The following is a 17,528-nucleotide window of genomic DNA, read 5'->3' as shown; positions in this document are numbered from 1 at the left end:
GACAAGCAGGATGAAAAGAGAGGGCCTGCTGCTAATAACGGACCGACAAGAAAGGACCTTTTTCTAACCTTGTTAAAGTTAGGCGCACCTAAAAGTGATATTGATGGGAAACCTACCGCGGTCCTTTATGCCCTTTATAAGAGGAAGGCAGGGGAACATCATCCCCAGCAGTTGAGTCTTCCTGGCCCAACTCTGCCTTCTGCTCCCACTGTTGCTCCTATCGAGCCAGCTTCTCTTGCTCCAGTTACCCGTGATGAGATACAACAATTGGTTAAAAAGGCTCTTATGGATAATAGTAGCATGTGGTCCTGGAAGCCCCCGAACACTACTAGGGCATGAGGGTGTGGACGGGGTTCCCGTGTCTACTCCATTGAGATACGGTGGATACACGGGGACCCGTGGCCCTACATACCGTTAAAAATCCCTTGGGGTGGGGGTAATGACTGCCAATATTTGGCCTTGGTCGATACCGGTGCGGAGCACTCGGTGATTCCTGGTAACCCCGACCTCTGGACTGGACCGACATTTCGAATAGAGGGGATGGGAGGAGCGATCACCCTGGTGAAGGAAATAAATGTCCGCGCCATGGTGGGTGATGGCCATTCCCCTGTCTAGTTCCATGCCCTGGTGGCTGCCACTGACGAGTGTATCCTGGGTATTAATATGTTGGCCGGTACGGCCCTTAATACTAGCCAAGGGGGATTTCCATTTGGAATTCGGACTATTACTAAAGGACTAGTGGTGGGTCAGGCTAAGTGGGATCCTGTGATGCCTCCCCCCCCCCCCCCGAAACCAGTGTGCAATATCGCCTCCCTGGAGGGCAGAAAGAGATTACTGCCACCATCGATGCTTTGCAAGAAGAAGGGGTAGTGAGACCCGCAATGCCGCCATTTAATAGCCCCGTTTGGCTGGTCCAGAAGCCGGATGGCTCCTAGAGAATGACAGTTGACTATCATTTTTTGAACAAACATGCCCCACCACTTGCTTTGGCAGTTCCGGACATTGTTACCCTTATTGAAAACATTGCTACTGGAAACGAAACTTAGGAACATGATATGCTGTCATTGATCTCGCTAATGCCTTCTTCAGTATTCTTATAGATGAGGTCTCACAGGATCAGTTCACCTTTACCTGGAAGGGGTGGCAGTATACCTTCACCCGCCTCCCCCAGGGTGATGTACACTCTCCCACTATTTGCCACAGCCTAATTGCCCGTGATTTGGAGGCAGTGCCAGTATTGCCTTCTCTCTCGATTCACCATTATATTGATGATGTGATGATCCAAGGGGCCACGGAAGAGATGGTACAAGAAGGTATGGAGAATGTCCAAGATGCTCTGATGCAAAGAGGGTGGGCCATTAACCCCGCCAAGGTACAGGGCCCGTCCCAGACGGTTATTTTCCTTGGGATTCAGTGCCATGCTGGAGAACAGATGGTTCCCGATAAAGTTCGCAATAAGATCGCAGTCTTGGCCACTCCTACTAGTAAAAAGGAGACCCAGCGTTTCGTAGGGTTATTGGGATACTGGCGACGCCATATTCCACATTTGGCATTGCATTTACGTCCTCTATATAAGGTTACCCGAAAGAAAACAGACTTTTTATGGGGTGACGATCAGGAAAGGGCATTCCAACAGAGCCACCTCCTTCCTGACTGTTTCTCACCTTTCCTCTCCAGTCCTCCTAGACAGGTCCAAAGATCACTTTTTGCCCTTTGGCCTGTGCTCCTCCCACTGCCCTTTCTTACCTTCACCCCATCTTTTTTATTCAGTTGCCTGTCTGCTTTTTGTTCATACTTTGAAGGACTCATTAGTTATATATCTTTAACTCATGTGGGCACTGCTGTAAGACCTGCAGCCATCATGCTCCTGAATGAACCTCATAACAGTGTTCTCATGTTTGGTACTAATTGATCTTCCTTTTCATTGTAATCCTCTACTTGGTAAATTGTGCTCTACAAGGATGTATATAATGCTAGTAATAAACTTAGTCTGTCCACAGAAGATCCCTTCTCACTGCATTATATACTGCATTATAAACCAACTTAAACTTAATCCCAATCATGTTGTATACCTAGATTTTGTAGATACTTTTGAAGTGTTATTAGGTCTCTACATTTGCTCCATATTACCAGATCCTATTCTGTCTTTAATCAGTTATGAGTGTACCCATCAGTAATGCTTTGGAAAGAGTTATTGACTTGATTCACTCATTCCCTACATCCAATTCTATCACTAGGGAATTTCAGAATGAAATATTCAAGCAAATTCGTGTTATATGGCGAGCTCTCCACTGGCCACCGTGACAGAGGTGCACCAAAGAAAAGGTACAAGGACTGCCTAAAGAAATCTCTTGGTGCCTGCCCCATTGACCACCGCCAGTGGGCTGATCTCGCCTCAAACCGTGCATCTTGGTGCCTCACAGTTCGGTGGGCAGCAACCTCCTTTGAAGAAGACCGCAGAGCCCACCTCACTGACAAAAGGCAAAGGAGGAAAAACCCAACACCCAACCCCAACCCACCATTTTTCCCCTGCAGCCGCTGTAACCGTGTCTGCCTGTCCCGCATCGGACTTGTCAGCCACAAATGAGCCTGCAGCTGACGTGGACTTTTACCCCCTCCATAAATCTTCGTCCGCGAAGCCAAGCCAAAGAAGAAGATTCAAGCAAATTATTGCAACATCATTCAAGATTTATCAATTAGTGTGTATTTTAAAAAACGAGCTAGTTGTAAATTTCCTACTCACTGCTGCATGTACTGTGTGGCACGCCAGTCAAAAAATACCATCTCCTTTGACGGCCGACTTGAAGTGAATCAATACCACCCTCTGCTCAAGATCACTTGATCTCTATTGGCCAATCAGCTTCCTGCTGATCTGAGCTTTTCAATTCCAATTGCTTGAGTCACCGGACTCTAATTGCTAGGTGCAGCCTTCAGATAAAATCCCTGCTCAAGTCTATGACAAGTGCATCTACTGGAAAAGCAATGGCGACGAATGACGTGATATATATTTAATTTCTCTTTTAACACCTGTGAAATGCTGAATTTTACATTCTGTGAACCATCCAAACTTTCAACAAACAGTTGCCTGACAGAACATCCATTGCATTCTAAAGTAAATGCACCACATGCTGTAAACATCACTGAGCTAAGATAATGCATAGCTCCAAACAGAGATGGGGGGGGGGCACATACTTTCAGGGGAGGATAAATATGGTGAGATGGGTGGAGGGATAAGTAAATGTGCAACCTTCATTAAAAAAATAATACATACAATTTTGTTATTGAAATTAAGTCATGCAAGTAATTTAAATACAGTCATCCTTCATTGATATTGCTCTTGAGAACACCAGGGAACAGAGGCTCAGAAAAATTATTAATGGCTTCAATAATTCTTTTAAAATGAACCTGTAATCATCTGAAGCAGTGGTTTTAGAATTAATGAAACTAAGTGCTGGACATAATTGCTCTGTCATCTTATAATTTCTAACTGACCACTTAGGGAAGCTTTGAATTAGCTTCTCTGTTCTATTTTGTAAACAAATATCTTTCAACCAAGCTGTTCTTACTTTGGAAGGAGAATATATTTCAGTTTATGAAATCATAGAACCTACCTTATGAATCTAGCACACAAGGTGATGCTGGTGTGATTTGCAAAACTCCCTTTTTAAATTGCTTGAATGCGAGAAGCCTTTGTGGTTCTAGCACTAGCCTTCGAGTGCAACTTACAACAATTTATACAATTATCTTGTCTTTGATGTTAAAAACCTCCCAAAGGCTTTCATGGATGCATCATCAAAGACTGAGGGGAAAGGGGAAAGCATGAATGGATGACTCATGACAATCCTCAGCACTAGATTTGAGAGTATCAGAAGGAAGAGGGTAAGCAGATTTGAGGGAGGGATGGAACTGAGCATAGGTGGAGGTTTACACTCTAAATCCATTGTCTGGATAGGATCTTCAGGGACAAAAGTCATGGTCAAAGATGGAGACATAAAAGACACCAAAGGATCTGGAAAATTGAAAGAAGAACAGAAAATGTCCAGGATAACTGGCCAAATAGAAAGTATCTATGGAGATAGAATAACAGGAAACATTTCAGGAGAATGAGTTTTCCTCAGAATTAGAAAAGTGAAAAATTAGGACTGATATCAGGAAACTTTTAAATGCACGGGATACAAGGCAAAACAAAGGTCTCAGAAATCAGCATGGGAAGGAACAAATAACTATTTTAAAATAATGATGGCATCATGTACTGTAGGCTCCTTCCCAACAAATGCACAGCATTACTTGGTCAAGAATGACTTGGAACAATCCATGTCAGATTATTTGCTGAAGAATTTGAAACTGATTCAATCTGCTTCCTTAAAACTGGCAGTGAAAATTGTATCACTATCCAAACATCAAGAGAAGTGAAGTTGAACTGAATTAGTAACAGCAGGTTGATGATCACATGTTTGCTCCTCGAAATATATCATTAAAATCTGCTGAAAGGTCATCAACTTGAGACATTTTCTCTGATTTTTACTTTGCAATTGCTACCTTACCCGCTGAACGTTTGCAACCTATTTTTGGGGTGAAACATGCCATAATTAGATTTTGGAAGCTGCCTCCCAGAATTCATGTCCTTTAGAATCTCTCCATTTTCTACAATCTTGAGAAGTGTCTGATAGACTTGCTCAGGGATTAACAATGAGCCAGTTGTTCCTGATGGTGTAAAGAAAGGATTAAGAAGGCAAGAAAGGAACGAACCAGTGGCATAAAGTTCATGAAGTGTGATTGTATTTTTTTTAATCAACAAATAGTCTAACTGTATAGAATGAGGGCCTATTATCTTCAAATGCTAGTTAACCTGAGTGATATTGGGGGAATATGTAGTGAGAATACAAACCAAATGGTATTATTCTAGCAGACAATACACAGAAGACTGAACTGGGCCTGATTAAATACATAACTGAAAACACCAATTTAAAACCAAGATTATAGGGTTAACCCAGGTTTGAAATAAGGGATCCTATGATGAGTTGTTCTTTCTTTGGCTTGGCTTCGCGGACGAAGATTTATGGAGGGGGTAAAAAGTCCACGTCAGCTGCAGGCTCGTTTGTGGCTGACAAGTCCGATGCGGGACAGGCAGACACGATTGCATAGAACACATATTTATATATAGCTGATTCATATTTCAGATTTATTGTCAGAGTACATACATGACATCACATACAACCCTGAGATTCCCTTTTCCTGAGGGTGCAACAGAATTACCATTAATTTATGGTGTATTCTGTAGGACGAGATGATAATATCTCTTTTTGCACTCCTGAGACTTTCTGCCTAGACTTTGTGGGGTAGACAACATGAAGATACTAAAAGAGATGTTTTAATCATTATGTAAATGGGTCATCCCTTATTTTTGAAAAGTGATATTTGATCTAGATTCGCTTCCAAGAGAAAATATTTTATCCATACTGTCATGAACATCTATGATTTTATATGTTATCCATACTGTCATGAACATCTATGATTTTATGTTTCAAAGAAGTCCCCTCGAAACTCTAACTAGTCCAACTGTTCCTTCTAAAACAAGCCAATGATTCCAGTTATTAAATTTTAAATTTAAATTTAGACATACAGCATGGTAACAGGCCATTTCAGCCCTCAAGCCTGTGCCGTCCAGTTGCCACCAATTGACCTACAACCCTGGTACGTTTCAAACGTATGGTGGAAACCCATACAGACATGGGCAGAACATACAAACTCCATAAAGACAGCGTGGGATTCGAACCCCAGTCCCGATCGCTGGCAACACACTACCACTATCCACGCTACCCAGCCCAGTAAATCTCTCTGAACTGCTTTCAAACTATTGTTGTTGTAAAAATGCATTTCAAGAGAATTATTAGAAATCTTGTGATTGCAGAGAAAATTCATCATTTCTTATGCACCAGAAACATAGCCTCCTTACATGAAAAACTTCCCCAAGTGAAAAACTTCATGCAAGTCATTTGAGGCTTTCCTTCAGACGGAAGCTGGAACATATGTGCTGTGGTTGCAAAGCATTGCAGATGCACATCAGTTGTTTTTTCTTACCTCAGAAGATGGTCCTGATGTACCCCAGTGGATTGACATAAAGGATGAGCTTCCATCTGCTGTTTGTTCTATTGCTAATCGTAGTTGATTGGCAACTTCTCCACATGCACACATCACAGGACAGAACATATTTGTCACTATCTTGAAAGGTACATCTTATTGTGAGGAGAGGCTAAAGTGACAGACAGCAATCTTCACAAATCAAAGCTCTTGTGAATTACATCAATTTGTAGGCACACCATGCACCAATGCCTACAAATACAAAAGGAATTAACTGGTTGTAACTTTAATATATGAAACTTTTCCTGCTCCATCACATCAATAATACAAAACAGTTGGAAATGCATTATAAGGCTATTTGCCTTAAAGTAAAAGAATTGTAAAGCACAGTATCCTTATTCTGGACCTCAAAATTTAAACAAAAATAATCTCATAGGTTATCATGTCACTAGAGTATGTCAACAAACCACACACCATATGATACATAGTTAAGTCAAGGGTATAAACTTTAACATGCCAATAGAAAGCTGCATCCATCATTTTGTGTACTCCCTATTATAGAATGGTTGCCAGTGCCAACAGAGGCAAAATATTTACATCGATGGAAATTAATAAAAGGAAAAACAAACCCAAATGTAAACCAAGTTAAATCCCACACGTTAGTAAATTCATTGGTCTTAAATGGTGATTAATTGGAGCCAAATTATCATGATCTAGTTTTTAGTTGAATTGTGGAGCAAGCTTGGCATTCATTCTGTTCCTATTTCTTGTTTTTTATTACCCAATCTTGACATCATATCAGCATTTTCCTGTAATGAACTTAAAACCAAAGACCTGTAAAAAAAAAAGATGAATTTATATGAGGTATTACATTGAAGTTTATGTAAATGAACTCACTTTGAGCTCATCTGAGACAGTGTGGAAGGTTGAGGACAGGGAGTTCAGAATGCAATGGAGCATTAAAGTGACCAACCAATGAGGATCATACTTGTAGACTGAATGCAGGTGTTCTGGAAAGCAGATCAGTAACCTGTACTTGCTTTCCTCACTGTATATAACCGAAATAAATGCAAGAAATTTGCCATCAGCCGAAAAAGAGTCTTAAGGTCCAGATGATGAAAAGAGAGGAAGTTAAAAGTCAGGTGTTGCATCTCCTACATGTAGGAAGGCACCAAGGAAAAAGGCAGTTGATCCTGATAGGTCAGTGAATCAATGTGTCATTAGAAGCAATTATCCCTTCTCAAAGCCGATAGGTGATAGGACAAGGAAATGTAGCTGGGTACTGGCATCGCATAATGAATGGTGAAAATGTAGCGTTTGTTGAATGGATAAGCCAATAGGTCGAAGCTGAAGAATGGTGTCACATGCTATGGCAGTTGTTTGTGCCTGGTAATTGTTTTTTTAAAATAACTAATCATCTTCTGTTACACCCATTAGTTGAATGAAAATGTTTCCATGCTCTAAATGATATAAATAAAGATATAAATAAAAAAACAATAGCGCTTATAAAATTTAATTAAACATAAGGACTTATACCACAGAACACTGGACAGCAACACTATAGCTTTATCAAGCCGTTACTACTAATTAGAAATGAAAAATGAATTATAAGTATGCAATTATCATTTTAATAAATAATTTCATGCTCACAGTCAATAAAATTGTCTTGCATGTTCAATGCTAATTTTAAAAAAATGCAAATGATCAAAGATGGGGTAAAGCTAATCAGTCCATGGAAGTTCATCCTTCCAGGAAGTTAACTGCTGTCCAAATTTTTGTACTGCCCTTGAATTTTTTTATCTTACTAAATGAACATCCATTCCTGTCAGCATGCCCAGTACTACTTGCAAGTTGTACTGATATTTTATTGACGCAACATTTGGTTTCACACCATTGATCAGGATTGAACACCTTTATCACTGTGGCTTTCTAACTCAAAATGTTGCATCAGAAGACTGACGGAACATAACAAACACACTTCCATATTAGGGCAATACGGAACAAATCAGCTTTTACTGAAATATCACAATGATAAGTAAACAATACCCATAGTTTACTCTGGTTCCAGTAGATAATGGCGTATAATTTGTAACTCCTCACTCCATTCTAATTACAGACCATGTCTGCTCCACTATCAGCACTTATTTACATGTGAGATAAAACTTTTGATGGGGTCTTTTCATGTTCATTCTACTCAGATTATATTGGAATAACTTTGATGATGTAACTATTGAAATGAAACTTTTCCTGGTGGGATATCTGTCAATTAATTGGCACATCCACTGAAATTAATAGATGCCGTGAATCTACATTTGATAGCAGGGGGCTCTTGATGCCACTTCTATGCACAATTTTCACATGACAATCTTCTGACATGAGCAAGACTCGTTTAGGTTGCTGATAGTTGCCTAATTAATCGGCCTACTTTATTGCACAACTTGCCTTTATCATAGATGAGAATATTTGAGATCAATTTGTTGGATTAGGATTTTCCTGCTTGGTATTTGCAGAGTGAATCAATAAGATGAAGGATAATCATCTGTCATAGAAACCCAATTATAATTAATGGAGTTTCCATAGCAGCTGAGGTTAGAGGATGAACAACAAAAGCAAATGTTAATTCTCTGTGTGGTAAACAAACCATATTATTTCTATAGCTGCCTTCAGACAAGAAAACTGGTAAAACTGCAGCAGGGTTTAAATCTAGCTATGCTGTCTGGGCTCCTAAAGTCAGTATCATTTCATTTCAATACAGATTGCACAAAATGTGACTACATTTAAATTATTACAAAAGCAGAAAATTATAACCATTCATGTTTTAGTCCTCTGCAAACCAATAGACTCTCATCGCAAGATTAAAATATTTCATCTGCTTTTAAAGCATTATTACTGTTGCACTGTTCAGTACCTTTGCTGCATTCTTGATAACAATGTTGTTTTCGCAAAGCTTTCTTAAAAACCTTAGTTGACTGAGATCTCTTTCAGGATGTATTTGAGCCATTCTTTGATTCATTGGCCATCAGTGGGTAGAATCATTTTATACATTTAATCTTTCAAGTCTTATCTTTCTCACCACACATTTGAAACTACTTCTTGTGCATTTGAAATCCATTAAAGCTACAGGAAGCACATCCCTCTTCTCTGCCCACCAATCAATAATATTGATAAGGAAACCTTCTGAAGCAAAATGTATAATTTTAACAAACTAATTAATGGCTCAAAGAAACCCTTATTCCTGATGAGAAGTTGATGCTAGCTTGAATTGCAAAACAATTTTTTATGAACAGTTTGGTTAGGCACAATTCAAATGTTTGCACCTTGCAGTATCTGTAGCAGTCAATCTGTACACCAGAGGATGAATCTATGTCTTATCAAATGTACACATTCCTTTGTTGAAAACAATTAAGGTTAGCAACTGAAATATAAGATAACATGCAAGGCCTTCTATAAAGCCTGGTCGATGCATGTTATTGATGCCCCATTGGGGCATAATGCCAGAGAAAGACTTTCACATGGTTTCTCAAGCCCCTTTCACACTCGCCAGTGATCCAGGAATCGAACGCCAATTGGCCTTTAAAGAGGCAAATGCGAAAGCAAAATCTTCTCAAACGCTGGCGTCAGATGACACCATCTCATGCTGGGGATTGCTGGCCTCGACCCCCAGTACAATCCCCGGCATCTACAGACACTGACGTTGCGATTAGGCAAGTGGGAAATGGGCAATTGCATTGCAGGCACTTCCTATTAAAGGTAGAACAGACCAAACACTGGGGATAAACCCTTGCGAGTGTGAAAGCGTTCAGTGTCCCAGTTAGGAGTGGTCTAGTGTGAAAGGCCAAACCCCCATTCCTATCCCGGGACACTGAATGGCCGATTTACTGGGATGCAAGAGTGAAAGGGGCTTCAGTCATCAAAAGTGGTGTGAAGAATCCATAGCAGGAACAGCTGCACAAAATTATGTTGTAGATGATGAGAGAAATTAAAGATATTAAAATACAAATGGGGTAGTTAGCACAATGCTGTTGCAGCACCAGTGACCTGGGTTCAAATCCAGAAGTGCCAGTAAAGATTTGTATGTGCTCCCTGTGACCTGCATGAGTTTCCTCTGGGTGCTCTGGTTTCCTCCCACACTTCAAAACAGACTGGGATTGATGTAATTGGGCAGCATGGGCTTGGGGGGGGGGGGGGGGTGAAAGGGCCTGTTACTGCTCTAAATGTAATCTAAATAAATAAATAAATGATTAGATTTATTATGTGATGGTTCTTAGACTGAGAGAAATGTTTGACATCCATGATCTAGCTGCAGATAGAAGTTATTGCTCTAATAAGTCTTAGGGAAAGGCAAGGATATGTACTGACCCTAATAAGGTATTTAACATTTTATAATGAAAATGTGAGCATGTTGGATGCAATATGTGTAATAAAATTTACATTACAGAATATTTGTTTTTAAATATGCAATGCTATAATACAGTATTTCTCAACCTGTAGCATGCAGGCCATGATAGTCCATGGGTTTGTTATAGGGCAGTCTGCAGCGGCAAGGTAAAGGCAAGTTTCATTCATAATAGGTGCAAGGTTTTAAATCTGCAAAACTGAAAATTTTCAACAAAAAATAATTCCAACAAAACAAAACTCCAGTGAGCGGCCGGGGAAGAACTTGATCTTGGCAGCCCCCTTCCCCACCCCACCCCACTTTGGGGTTTTTCATCCTTTCTGTGGGTGGAAAAGAGATTAAGAATCACTGGTATAATTGCTTTAGATATGTGCACTTGTGAGAAAGAAATCAGCAATTGACATTAGATTATAATGTGACTGGATATTTTATTGGTAGCTGCAGCGTGGTGGCCTGAAAGAATATTTTTTTTATGGCCGGCTGCTCATTTCTTAAGATTTATTCACTTTCAGAAAGTTGGACAGAAAGGCAGTATGACCTGGTTAGAATCGAAGGCAGTAGTTAATTTTCTTTTCCTTTGAAATTCCCTGAGAATTTCTCGTTATCTTCTTGTGATTTCAGAGTTACAGTGGAAGATCAGGAAAAACATGGACAGGTTTTTTGGATGAGTCACATGAAATAGAGATTAAGAGCTCTAACATTTAATTTTTCAGTGTGTGTGCGCAAAGTCGGAATCTGGATATGAAGTTGGAGAGTAGACATCAGCTCTCACTGCAATTCAACAATTTACAATGGACTCTAAGTGCAGAGGAACGGAGTCATCTCGAACTGCATGCTCCTACATCCCAGAAGGTCGTAGAATATGGAGATAGGATGATTAAGAATGCTTACGAGGTTAAAGAGATCATGTTAGAACTGAATAAAATGCAATTACAACACTACATTAGTACCCTGTACAGTTCAGGTCACCAGACATTAGGAAAGATATGAAAACACCAGAAAATGTGCAGAGGAGATTTAATTATTTTATAAACCATCTAGGCCAGGTTCTTTTACACATTTTTGGCTCACTTTGGCCAGGATGAACTGAATGGATTTCTTGGTGTCCTGGCCAATATGATAGGTGGCTTTCACCTTGTTACAGCCCATCTCTTTTCTGCCTGTGCCCACCTTCTCCTGAAAGGTCATCCATCTTTGATTACTCCTAGACTTGACTATTCACTTTGAGTTCTCTGCCTCCTTTCTTGTCATTCAAACTTTGCTGCCCACATTCTGATTCTTCCCAAATCCTGCTCACTAATCAACTTTTTAAATATTTATTAACTATCTTTTTGTATTTATCATCTTTTAAATTCAATTAAGTATGCAACTGCAGTTGTTCCTTTTAGATATTTCGTAATTTTTAAAATCAAAGTACCTGTTCAACAATAAGAATTTTGACGTACATGTACATCATACAATGTAGGTGACTGTAAACTCATCATCTCATTATCATTATATCATTCCTTTTTTTTGGTCATTCTTTATTTATCAGACTATGAACCATATCAACCAATATATTTACAAATGCATCTCTTTAAATATTCACAGTGAACATTTTCTCTTTTTTCCCCCCATCCCTCCCTTCTCCCTTCCCACCCCCCTCCAAAAGCAGTAAATATTGGACATATAAAATACAATAAAACAATATCTCTATACAAAAGGAATACAAACAAAAAAGACATATCATCCACTTACTCACATAAATCTGATCATGTTTATCTTCTTATCATTTTAGGTGGTGGTGGACTGAGGCCTGCTCTTTCCGTTATGTTCCATATATGGTTCCCAGGTTTTTTCAAACAATGCAACTTTGTTTTTAAATTATATGTGATTTTTTTTTCCCAATGGGATACACTTAAACTTGGTTATATATTCCATTAATGTTTATAGTAATTTAGTCCAACGTGGCCATCTTATATCTTTATTTTCACTTCCTTTCTGCCTCTTCACCACCTCCATCCCTTTTTCCATTACTGTTTTTTAAGTTTTCCTTTTGAATCTCAATATATGACAACGCACTAAAGATATGAAATACCCCAGTAATCCCCACAAGCAATAACCCTTTAACCCCAAATTAACCTCCCCTCCTTGGATTGCCTCCTGTCCCTTGACGGCAACCACAACTCCCCCTTCCATTCAGTTTACGAACTTACTCGCAAGCGTCAACCAATTTCGCAGTGACCCTTATTCTCCCACCCCCAGATCCCACAGAGAACACTATTTTCCTATACTTATAACAAAGCTCTCTCTCTTTTTTTTCCTTCTTCCCCTTCTCTTATCCATCTTTAAATCTTTATATATACATTATCTTTACTTTATATTTTTATATATTTTTGTATATTTTCTTGCCAGTCATCCTTCTTGTCACTCTTCCTCCTCTCTTCTCTTGACCTGCAAATGTTCAGCAAATTCTTGGGCTTTCTTTGGGTCCGAGAACAGTCTATTCTGTTCCCCAGGAATGAATACTTTGAGTACCGCTGGATGTCTTAATATAAAGTTATACCCTTTCTTCCATAAGATTGTTTTCACCGTGTTGAATTCCTTCCTTTTCTTTAACAGTTCGAAGCTTATGTCCAGGTAAAAAAATATTTTTTGTCCCTTATATTCCAATGGCTTATTTTCTTCTCTAACCTTCTTTCTTGTCTACTCCAGTATGTTTTCTCTTGTCATATATCTTAGAAATTTTACCAATATAGATCTCGGTTTTTAATGTGGTGGCGGTTTCAGTACTAGCACTCTATGCGCCCTTGCGATTTCTATTTCTTCATGTGAATCTGTCATTCTCAGCACTTTTGGGATCCATCCTTTTATAAATTCCTTCATATCTGACCCTTCTTTGCCTTCTTTCAGGCCCACTATTTTTATGTTGTTTCACCCACTGTAGTTTTCCAATACGTCAATTTTTTGTGACAATAAATCTTGTGTCTCTTTAATTTTTTTTTGCTCTCTTCCAACTTCCCTCTTAAATCATTTATCTCCATTTCTACAGCAGCTTCTCGTTCCTCCACATTTTCTACTCTTTTCCCTATTTCAGTCATGACCAACTCTAAGCTTTGCATTCTGTCTTCAGCTCTTTTCTTTTTTCTTTTGATTGAACTAAATTCTAATGATAGCTATTCTTTTAATGACCTCATTTGTTCTTCGAAAACGGCTTTATCTAAAATTTGTCCTATTTTACCTTCTTCTTTCCTTCGAAATTCTTGGTCTTCTTCCTCCTCTTCTTTTGTGTCTGTATCTATGTCTGTGTCATCTTCTTCTCTTCTCTGTATCTTTGTATCTTCATCCTTCTCTGGTGAGCTGTTTCTGTATCCTTGCTGGGCCTCTAGCTGGTGTGTCTCCTGCTGTTGGGCCTCCTGCTGCAGGTCAACCCGTTGTTGGGCCTCCCACTGCAGATCGACCCACTCTGGGCCCCCTACTGCAGGCCGACCCACTGCTGGGTCTCCTGCCGCAGGTTGTCCCCCTGCTGGTCGTCCCGTTGCCGCTCATCCTCTTCCCGCCCTTTGTTCTCTTTCTCACCATTTTTCTTTTCTTCTTTTTTCTTTACTTCCCCCAGCCAAATGCCCCAATACTGGGCGTCTTTCAGCTGGCCGCTCCGCAGCTGGCCGCTCCTCAGGTGAGGGCCCCTCCCATCAGCGTTGACCTTTTCTTTTACTGGAGCACTGCGCATGCACAACTCTTCGCACATGCATAGTTGCGCACCTCTTCTTGGCTCTGAGAGCCATTTTTGAAGTCCACCGGTCAGGAGGACACCGCTCCTCTGGGGACTCACCAACACCGGAGATCCCCCGCTACTCTCCACGGTGGATCTCTGCTCCGACGTCCAGGTAAGGCCTTCTTCTTTCTTATCCAGTGATTTTCCTTCTTCCCTTTTCTCTGTTATTCTTACTATTTCTCTTTTGGGTGCCATCTTCTGTCTCTTCTCTGTAACTTTATCTTTCTCTTCCTGTATTTTATGTTTATTGAGCTCTGTTTTTTCATACTTTTTTTTTCTTTTTTCTAGAGAGGGCTGGTTCCACCCGACCAGCCACTACTCCATCACGTGACTCCCTTCATTATACTCATTGTTTTATGAGTTTATGTCCAGCAAAGTCTTGAATTTGAAGTTTGTTTTCAGATAATTCCACAGTCTACTGGTCCGAAACTTTTCAAATAATTCCACTGGTATTATTTGAACATCTCTTCCCTTTAAAGGGTTCAACTTTAAAGTGAGACAGAGACGAGTTTAAGCTTCTTGGAAAATACATAAGATTATATTTTTCATGGTCTCATTGTGGACCTTTACTGTTGGGTAGTGTCATTGTGGTGTAGAAGCATGTTTGCAGAGATTTTGTTTTGTGGATGTATATTAGAATGACTAGCCTCTGCTATGTTACCATGACAAGTCAACAAAGACTTGGCCAAGTGAGTACTGGAGTGGAGGCAACATAGGGCGAAAATGTCCAATTTTTCCCTGATATTGACTCCACTTGAACAGGAAACAAAGCGGAGACAAGGTTTACAAACGTAACAATTACCAACCTGTGGCAGCACTGCTCCTCTCAACTTGGTTCCAATGAAGAATTCTGAAGCAGTAATATAGAAACAAAATTTCAAATCCAACCACGAAGTTTAAAATTTGGTCATTACAAAACTAGCATAACAACCTCACGTAGGTCACTGATATTTTAAGGAAGGAAATCTGCCTTCTTCACAGGGACTGACTACATGTGACTCCGACGTGCACTCACGTGAATGACAAGATGTTAAAATTGGCCATCTCGTTCATGATACATTCTAACAAACCGCTAGCAGGCAAGTTTACAGCTGAAATTTAAATAGTATCAGTAAAGCAACAAGGCAAAAAAAAAAGCCTGAATAGATTAACAATACATGCAGAACTTTAACGACTGAACTAATGATATCAACTCAATTGCCAGTATAGTCACTGTCAACTGTAGAGCACTTGCTCTAATTATAGACTGCATTCAATAAAATAGCAATTTGCTTCTTTCTCATTGTGGTGCACGTGCAGTAAACAATTTTTCTTAAAACACCTTGACATGTACAATATTGACAGCACCTGGGAATACAGGCAAAATACATGTAAAATATCCTTCATCACCCCTTGCATCACCTGCACAAACATGACTTGGTGTCAGTCGGCTTCTTCGGGAAGGTGTGTGGATATTTTGCCAGGGTGTCACATCAATGACAGTGAAACTGTCAGCATTTGTCATCATTGCTATATTGCAACCTCAGGAGTACAGTTCCACCCAGTCAAAGGTGAAAGTCCAGAAGTTGCCCTCAATTATGGATTTTAGACTGCAGGCATGTAACAGCACAATTAGGGAATTTTGCCGCTACACGGGCAGACTAAAAAGGAACGTGCCGGAATTTTGAGTCAATTCCTGCACTGCAGGACCTCTATAACTTTTTGGAGGAAGCCTGCAGTGTAAATTGTACCGTAAAAATCCGTTGTCGGTCATCCACTCTACTTCACATCCAACCACCGGGATTGTTGCACTCAGCCTCTTGCAATCTGAAAAGGTGCCCAGTGTGAACGACCACATGGGCAGTAATTATGTTAACTTTTTTTCTGCAATTTCCCAACGCTGCAGTCTGAAAAACATAATTGGTTCTGACCTTGTTCAAACACTGCAGTTTTGAAATCTTCACCAACTCCTTCTCCAGAAATCAGTAATTTAATTAAAGTGGAATTATTTTATAATTTTGTTTGCAGACTGAAAATGTCATGGTCAAAAGTTTGGTGGCTAAATGAGCCTTTAATGTTTTAAAAATTGAATTGCAATTTTGGAAGCTCTCTGATACTAATATGTTGGACTATAATTCATATAGAACATGCAGATTCCCATCTTTAACCTGAAAATGTAAAAAGTTTCAAATCATATGTCACAAGAAAACTCTTCGGTGTGCTTGACCACTTATTTGCACGACTATTACCGGATGCCAGGAATCCATTTGAAGAATTCCGAAACAGCAACAGAGAAGCAACATTTCAAATTGAACTTGTAATAGAATTTATAATAAAATGTATTTATAATAGAAATTATTAATATTTTAATAAAATGTAGATGCATTTTAAATATAAAAATTGACAATTACCGGCTCTAAATTTCAATGAGACTTGTGCTAAAGTCTGAGTTACAATCTATCAGTGTCCTTCATGGATTGCTCAATTTAATTAGTAATAACTAAATGTGCTTCCAGTCATAACAGCTTGTCTGGTCCTAAGCTGCTACCATAATGCTGGAACTTATCTTTGAATTTTCCAGACTGACAGACGATGCCAAGGGTCTGTGCAGAGAATAATGCAAAGCCAGGAGAAATAAACATGTGCTGGTCGCAACATTTTGCTCCATGATTAAGAGAATGTGAGAATAAACAGAACCTATTTATCCACGGATACTCTTAAAAAAAACTTAAAAGGGTGTGAATATTTCAACACTCTGATGCTGCCAAGTGACCCAGTTTTTTTTGGGGGGGGGCGCCAGGGAGATAATTAATTGGTATTATTGATAGAATCCAATGACATTGCATAAAATGGCTGCAAGCTTAAAAGTAAGACACTTAATAATAATGCAGAAAGAGCAATAAATTCACCTTCATTCCCAAAAAGAAATAGGGTTATAAAGGATAAGTCTGGTTTCTCGGTGACATAAATGTTTTGCACTAAAATGTTTCTGACTTTTACTGCAAAGAATCTTCTATATCAAAGAAAGAAAGCAGTGCAGTAACAGTATATAGTACTTTTTATATCCTAAGACTGTCATTAAGGTTTTTTTTTAACAGATAATTGACTACTTTTGAAATATACTCACCTTTTAATGTTGTTACATGCGACAAGAGATTTACTTGTCGACAAGTCGCACAAACATCAGTAAAATATTGACCAGGTAAATCTGCTTTCAGTGATGCTGTTGATGGATAGACGCAGACCATAACTTACTTGCAAGTTGGTGAAACCCTGCTATGGAAGGATTCATGTCCAACTGAGTGGCCAATGGCAGAG

The 17,528-nt window shown here is 39.5% G+C and overlaps 1 protein-coding gene and 1 long non-coding RNA gene across 4 annotated transcripts in view; one reads left to right on the top strand and one right to left on the bottom strand.

The window, feature by feature from the left end:
• The window catches only part of LOC138745918 (protein shisa-like-1), a 132,786-nt gene that overhangs the window by 81,518 nt on the left and 33,740 nt on the right, over nt 1–17,528 (top strand). The window lies entirely within an intron of this gene.
• Nucleotides 15,055–17,528, bottom strand: part of LOC138745921 (uncharacterized) — a 33,572-nt gene continuing 31,098 nt past the window's right edge. For both annotated transcript variants that reach the window (XR_011346587.1, XR_011346588.1), the window contains exon 4: nt 15,055–15,081. This is a non-coding gene — a long non-coding RNA (uncharacterized lncRNA). The remainder of the gene's footprint in view (nt 15,082–17,528) is intronic.

This window comes from Narcine bancroftii, chromosome 11, assembly GCF_036971445.1.
Source record: "Narcine bancroftii isolate sNarBan1 chromosome 11, sNarBan1.hap1, whole genome shotgun sequence".
NCBI lineage: Eukaryota > Metazoa > Chordata > Chondrichthyes > Torpediniformes > Narcinidae > Narcine > Narcine bancroftii.
Note: the sequence above shows the minus strand (reverse complement) of the source record. Positions and strands in the feature narration are given on the sequence as shown.